This window comes from Poecilia reticulata, linkage group LG3, assembly GCF_000633615.1.
Source record: "Poecilia reticulata strain Guanapo linkage group LG3, Guppy_female_1.0+MT, whole genome shotgun sequence".
Taxonomy (NCBI): domain Eukaryota; kingdom Metazoa; phylum Chordata; class Actinopteri; order Cyprinodontiformes; family Poeciliidae; genus Poecilia; species Poecilia reticulata.
Window position 1 is genome coordinate 2,934,629 of NC_024333.1, and position 8,322 is coordinate 2,942,950.

At 38.1% G+C, this 8,322-nt stretch overlaps 1 pseudogene; it reads left to right on the plus strand.

The window, feature by feature from the left end:
• Positions 1–3,526, plus strand: part of LOC103462235 (adhesion G-protein coupled receptor G5-like) — an 8,431-nt pseudogene extending 4,905 nt beyond the window's left edge.
• Positions 3,527–8,322: the final 4,796 nt, after the last annotated feature.

Sequence of the window (8,322 nt, forward strand, 5' to 3'; positions counted from 1 at the left end):
ATATATAACAAACAAAAAAAAAGAACATTTATGCATCACTATAACTTCTGCATCTCTGCATCACTGTGAAAGTAAATAGCTCTCAAAGAGGACTTGACACACCCAGAAAAAAAGTTGCACATGCCTGCATGTGGCGCCATCCTGCTGTTATAAAGAAAACAGCAGGCAGGAAAATCAACCATATTTCATGGCTTCCTAAAGCAATTTTTATCTTCACATTAGGATATAACATGAAAGACATGCTTACAACAAAAAGTAATAACAATTCTAGTTTTATAGTGCTTTATGTACCCAGTTTGTAAAGTCAATTTCAGTTTTTAAAATTGTGTCATGATATTGCCACAACAACACCAGATTGTAGAGCAATGCTGTCAATTCCACACAGGTGTCTGCAGATATCTCCCCTGAAGACGAGGTGATCCTGACCTACATTTCCTACATCGGCTGCGGCATCTCTCTGACCGCTCTGGTCATCGCCGTTTTGCTCTTCATCACAGACAGGTAGTGGAGTTCTTCTCTTTGCCCACATCGACTCCCGGTCTTATTTCCTTTTCTTCTAGTTCTGTTGTTTTCTCTCTGGTCTCTCGATTAGTCGTCCACTCCACCGGTCCTGCTCCTTTTCATGACATCTGGATTTTCTGTGAGCAAGGAATCTGAGCAAAAGTTGTCATCTACATCTACATCTGACCTCGTCTTCTGTGTCTGACAGAAAACTCAGAGGAGACGATTCCAAGAAGATCCACATCAGCCTGGCAGTCGCTCTGATCCTCCTCAATGTTCACTTCCTACCCAGCCAGGCAGCGGCAGCATCGTCCTCCACTGAGCTTTGCCGTTACGTGGCTCTTCTTCTTCACTACTCCCTGCTGGCCTCTGTCACCTGGATGGCCTTGGAGGGCTTCCACCTCTATATCCTATTGGTCAAAGTCTTCAATGTCTATGTGAAGAGATACCTGCTGAAACTCAGTGTGGTGGGATGGGGTGAGTGGCATCATCTGAGTCTGGACGTTAAATGTCTGCATGTTCAAGTGAAGGTGTCATCTGGTGTGTTTCAGGTCTTCCAGCGGTCATTGTGACAGTAGTGGTGATCACTGACCACAACATGTACGGTCGTGCCACACTGGACCAGTCTAGGCCTAATGAGACTGCAGTGTAAGGAAAGCACAGACACACAAGCACAGTTAGACCACTTCCTGTTCTGCACGAGGATAAGTGCCACTGCAATAAATCAGACTTTTTTTTCACAATTCTGACATTAAGCTTATAATTCTGACTTGACGCCAGAAATTTTAGAAAAAAAAGTTTTAAAAAATCAGACTTTTTTTCTCAGAAGTGTGACTTTTGAGATTACAGTCAAAGTTGTGAGGCTGACATAAAAATTTAAATGAAAAATATTGAGATTTGAGAAAAAATTTCAGAATTCTGAGGGAAAATTTTGGATTTCTTTTTTCAGTGGCACTAATCCTCTTCCGTATAACTCTCACCTCATGTGTTTTGCAATATTTAATAAAGAACCAGACGTGCAGTTGATTTGGCTAAAGCGTATTCAAAGTCTATTACAGATGTTTTCAGTCCCGTTTCTGTTGCAGATTTTATTTCCTTTCCATAACACGATGAATTGCTTCCTGTGCTTTAGATGCTACATCACAGATGACAAAGTGAAGATGGGAACCACACTGGGCCTGTTCAGCATGATGTTCATCTTTAATGGCATCATGTTTGGAGGGATCGCAAAATGGCTTATGTGTGACAAACTTAGCAAACAGGTATAATCACAATTTTTTTCAGATTTTCTAAAAATATCAGAAAATTGTGGTCAAAATATTTTAAGGCAATGTCAGATTTGTCCAAAATAGATCATATTTTTATTGGTATACAAAATAATCAGGATTATTTTACAAAGACTCCCTCTTCAGAATACGCTTTTGCTGCAGTTACCAGGTAGCAGTCTTGTCTTGTTTTGCTTTCTTTGCAACTTTGCTGGTTTGAGCATCACTTTAGCATAACATCACATACACCAACATGTGATTCATTTCTTTTTATTTTGCACTTAATTTGAAAATCCTTCAACCCTAACTCCTGCCATCTTTTCATTTGCTGATATTTATTCTGCAAGGATTTGGCGCAGTAACGTGTATCTAATACTAAATTTGAAAAATCTAATTTGGGATTGAAAGCAAAATCTGAAAATAGAATTTCTACAATTAAAAAAAAAACTAACTTAAAGCTGCTTCCAAATGTTAGGTCTGCATTGGATTTGAATTCAACATGCTGGTGAGTTTACTTTGGCTGCTTTTTATGGATAAGCGGTGACCTCCAGCCTGTGTTTTGTTTCATTTTTGTCGCAGCGGACTGCGCCGAATAAGAAAAGCAAAGCGAAGAAGGAACTTTTCACCCTGCTGGTTCTGATGGTCCTGCTGGGACTCACCTGGGGTCTGATCTTCTTCTCATTTGGCCAGCTGACCACTCCTGGCCTCTACGTATTCTGCATTATCAACTCCCTGCAAGGTCTGAAGAACTTACTGACACACACACACACACACACACACACACACACACACACACACACACACACACACACCCACCCCCACGCACACACGCACGCACACACACACGCACGCACACGCACACACACACACGCACACACACACACACAGAGAAAAAAATAAATCTAGCAAAATGAAGCTTTTCTCTTCTTCATTTGTAACCCTTTCCACACAATTCAGTGGAAAAAAGTGATTTTTAGAGCAGAAATGTGTTCCGTTTGTTAATTTTCTGTTTTGTTTTTTCAGGTGTCTTCATCCTCATTATTTTGTCTTCTCGGTGAAGAAGATCAAAGCCTCAGCCTTCAAGCCGAGCTCTGAAACGTTCAGCACTAAATCCTGAAGTCACAAAGGAAATGTTTGGAATGTTTGTACGATAACAATACCTTAGATTGTGTTTTTAAAGAAAATAATGTGCATTGAAGCACTCTTTGTAGATGATATTTTCAAAAAGATTAAAAAAAAATTAAAATCTTCATTTTAATAATACATCACAGTGTTTTGCACAGGAATACCTTCATTTTATATATATCATATAAATAAATCATATTCAGGCTTTATTAATTTCTTGAAAATATATAAAAATTTTTAAAACACTAGATTATCTGTCAACAAGCTTGGCTGTTGAGGGCCCAGCCAGCTCTCCAGTGACTGGATCTTCATGAGGAGAGATGAGTTAGAATCAGGACCACCAGTAAGGACGGCCATGTTTTTAAATGCTCTGAATGAACCACACATACACACACATGCACACACACACAGGGAATTCTGTGTGTCAGCTGCTGGGTCTGCGTGCTGAGTGAAGGGGCAAAAGCAGAAAACATGGCGCACCAAACATTAACTACAGAATCAGATAGCAACTAGTTACATTTACATGAGTACATTTTTGGAAAAAAGTGTACTTTTAGGGGTCTTTTTACAATGCTGTACTTTTGACTTTTACTCAAGTTATTTTATTATGAAGTATCTTTACTCTTACTAGAGTAAAATGTTTGGATTCTCTAGCCACAGTGAGTAACTTCTGATTGAAGAACAAACATGTTTTAACCAAAAATTCGCCAGACACACACTTGCAGTTTCTGTTAGTTTTTATTTTTGTTTGTTTGGTTGATTTTTAAATTGATTTGGAAAAAAAAATATTTTGCTTGATTTTGTTATTTTGTAATTATGTTATTGATATGAATTATTTTGGTCTTCATAATACACACATTTCCACATAACTTTATATTTTGGTATGTCTGATGATGTAGTTTTTAAATATTGAATGGTTAATTTTTCTTTATCAGTTACTAAGTACTTTAGACTTTTTACCAAACACTTTTTCACTCTTACTCGAGTAATTTTTCCTTTTATTGGGGTTAAAATATGCTATTAAAGAAGTAGTTGCTACTCTTACTTGAATAAAATCTTTGGGCACTCTGCCACCTCTGGACTTGATCAACTGGAACTATGTGGAAAAATGTTAACAGTTAAATACATCAGGAGTTATTAAACTAGCACTAGCCTACACTTCCAGTCCGTTTTGTAAAGATTTTGTTGCCCTAGTGGCCGTTAGTCTGTAGCAGCTGGGTGGAAAGAGAAGCGGGAAATGAGCAGGAATCACAGATGGGAAAGCTGCATATCCTGCTCCACCACTGACTCATTTCAAGCCTTTTTTTTAAAAAACTTTACTGGGAAGAGGAACATAAAATATGTCAAATATCAAGATTAACATAACAAAGGAGAGGAAGCAGAGAAAGCAAAGCTGTAGGAAGAATTACAGCTTTAACATAAATGTTTCCATTGACTACACACAAAACCAGAGGAACACGTTACTGAAATAGAGATTTTACTCAAGATGTTTAGAATTGAGAAAATAAAAAGTTTTACATATAAAACAAATCCAGTGAAGTTTGCAGAGTAATTTGCTTTTCCAGCAAATTGGGTTTGATATGTATTTTTTGTATAAATACAATAAAGTTTATCCACAACATGGAGACATAGACTCTTTAACTTCATCTCCAAAGGAGAAAAGAAACTCTGGAACAAATGAACATGTCATTCAGAGACTTGTAAGAGTAACATGATATGAATCAGGAACATGTCTGCCTCACAACACAGACTGAACAGCAATGTGCTGTAAATCATAAACTATGGTAAACATTGTGATTTTCTGTTCTCTGCGTTTGCCCTCATAGTTGCTTATCCTTACAAACAAATAAAATATATATTTTTTGTATGTTTATGCACTGCAAAAAGTAAACATGCCACTTCCTGTGGTTCTCTCAGAGCAATGATAACAATAGAATTATCATCAGTGGGATACAGTGTGTGTAAAATGTTAAGAAAAATTTCTTCTACTTTGTTTATTTCTGAATGTATTTAAGACTAAGATGAACAAGTTGTCTCTTGCAGACAGATGGTCCATAATGTCCAGTTCTTCTTCCAAGAGAATGACAAAAAAATCACATTCTGTTCATTTTATTGGGGATATTTGTTATCTATCCTGAAAATCAGTTCATTATTAAACTACTTTAATAATAATCAAGCTGCTTTTCAGTATAATATTAACTGCTCTTGACATTCACAACAGTATTGCAGTTTGTAATAACAACACAAAGGTGCACAAAAGTACTGCAGTAACCAGAACATCCAGAGCTTGTTTCTTTTATTCCCATTTGTCCCGGGCCCTGTCATCTCTGTCCAATGGGAGCAGTGGTCATCACCAGTATAGCTTTGTTTATAAATTATAGTCCACTTGCAAAGAAGCTAAATTTGAAAGCAAATCGCACCAAGCAAAAATAACACAGTCCGTTATTGGTTCAGTCCAAACAAACGGACCAAAAGACCTTCCTGGTGTGAATTAGCCGTTGCCAGCACTCTTCAGTTCCACAGAAGAGTCTCAGCTCTTAGCAGCAGCAAAGTTTCATTCGGTGCTTCGTTCCATAAAGTCAGCAGCCTCATGACTCCATCTAATATTTAAATCAGTGCTACAGTCACGTCTCATGGAAATTTATTTGCTCCAATAATTTGAAAGATCTCTTCCCAGGAGGTTGACCTGCCTTCAATAAAACATCTTTATTTGTAATTTGTTATGAATGTCAGTAGATTTCGTGACGGACGAGCAGAGAACACAAATGAGTATCTGTCTGCTTCCTCTTTCTCCTAAAAGAATAATATACATGTTATTCAACTTCCTTCAGAGCTAAAACATTTCACCTGCCCTCTGCGCTGGTGTCGTTACATCAGATTTGCTCTGGATTCTTTTCATGAAAAACAGCAAGGTCTCCACAACATATCGAGGTAGGCTACAATTATATTTTTCTTCAAACCCCTAGCATACGCTAGTAACAGAACTACAAAAATATTTAATCAGCTTTTACTGTTACAATACATATACTCAACATTATGCTTCAGAGATTGCCAGACCAGAAATGCAGACCAGTCGAAGCAGGAAGTTGGTGATAAAATGTTTAGTAGCAAAAAGATAAGAGCTAGCTTACAATCATTTGAGAAAAACCAGGAACGATGATTAATGACAGAATCCATGAAGTAATGAGAGAAGGAGAGGTGGCAGCTTGATTACTACACAGTGGACTGGTAGTTAGAAAACAGGGTGCAGCTGTGATCTTCGGCTATGGAGAAATGATTACTTGCTGGAGGCATGGGCTTTGTTGAAGTTTGAACTGATTAGATTTGATTTTACCCAATCACTAACATTTGGACTTGATGTATTTAATTCACTATCTTGATGTTAATGTATGCTGCATTATGAGGTTTACTGGAAATATATGCCGGGGCGTATATTTCCAGTGGCAACGCATATGCGTTTCCACCCAATGCATATGCCACCCATATGCGTTGGGTGGCATATGCGGAGGTAAGCCATGCGGAGGCCTTAGTCCACGTCGCGCTGGTTCCGGGATTCCTGACCTTTGTACCTTTACCAGATATCTCCACTAGGGGTTGCAACAACCAGTTGTTGATTCTGTGCCCTGTAAAGACTTTTTACACGCCTAATTGACCAGTTGCAATCATGAAAAATGGTTGCACATCAGCATAAACTTCTGACATTAAATAGTTTGAAATGATGATCTTGGAAATTGTAGTTTAGAAATTGCTCCAAAATGTACACAAATTGTGTAAATCTCTATCTCTCTTGCACACTGAGTTTCCTGCACTGGACTTTCAAATTATTTAGTAATAATTAATCTGGTGTCTGCCATCAATCAAGCAATGTGTTGTGCTGTCAAAGAACAGTTATTAGGCTAGTTATGCCACTTTAAAATTCCCTAAAACTGCTTATTAATTAGAAAACACAAATACACCCGACATGAGTCTAGGAACTCCAGCTTGTTTTCACTAAAAGATTCTCCAGTATGGACTGAAACTCTGAGACCACACCGCCACACCAAGCTCAGCCAAAGTCACACTTCTTTCAGACCAAACCTGCACATGCTGCTCAAACGAAGTTGGTCTGTCCTCAACCTCCTCCAGCTAGTTTTGTAGTGTGACTGTGTTTCTTGCCCTGGCAACACTTCAACCAGCTCCAACCCAGTCTCATCGCCACCAACTCCTCATCAACAGAGTCCAGCACATAACAGGCGCCACCTCCATGCATTGTGTTGCCTTCCACATACCCAGCATGTGACACCAAGCTGGTCCCTACTTTGCTTCAGTAGTTTTTTCATCTTCTGAAAAAACTATTGTCTGGCATTACCACAGACAGTAAAACAGACTCAGGAACCTCAATTTGGTTTACATAATGCAATGATGTATTTGTCTCCATTCTGATGTTTTAAAAAAGTACTTGACATTTCGCTTCTATTTCAGGACTCCCTTTGAGTTTCTGAATGTGGGATCAATGTTTCAGCTGACTTTTGAATCTTTATACCTGATTACAGTCAACATGTACGATAGCCAGTACAGCGTAAAACAGACTCTTTGGGCTTTGTTGACGATTGTTCTACAACTGTGGTAGTTTTTTAGATTACAAAAGCTAACTTGAAGAACCATCTTGTTCATCAAACTTCCACATATTTGCATCCCTCTGCGTTACCAGGAACTCCTCTTTGTTTCACTTTAGCCTGAAGCTTCCTCTGGAACTAGTTGCTTCCCCTGCTGTTTATATGTTGATACAATCACCAGATATTTACTGTTTAAGGACACTTATTTCTGAAAGGGCTCCATGTATACACGGTAAATTCATAAGCACAATTTCACACAACCTTATACTGGGGAAGGTAAAAGCTCTAGGGCTTCTTAAATAGTATTTTGTGTAATCAGTCTTTACTCAATGTGAGCTCATTTGTCTCCTTGTCTAAAAGGAACATCTTATTTATATACTTCATATTATTGCTTAATCCAGAAATCTCACAATGTATTTTGAGGTAAGACATTTAAATTTATGTGTAATAAATGTTTGGAGAATTCTAATGGGATTTTTTTGTGAAACTGTGTTCTCAGTGATGGTGTAACAGAAGTGGGAGGTTCTGGGATGTGGATGTTCTTGAAACCTAAAAAGCTTTTATACAGATTATCTTTGCTTCACAGGATGAAGTTCTGGGTGCCCTGGTGGGTCGTATTCTGTTTTATGTGCCTTTATACTGTCGGTAAGATGCACTATGTAATAGATGCAATATTGTATTTATATATATAGGACATTTCTAGACTTATGTCTGGTGTATATATACACCAGACAGAAGTCTGGCGTATATATACACCAGACACATTTCTAGACATCAGTCTAGAAATGTGTGTGTGTGTGTGTGTGTGTGTGTGTGTGTGTGTGTGTGTGTGTGTG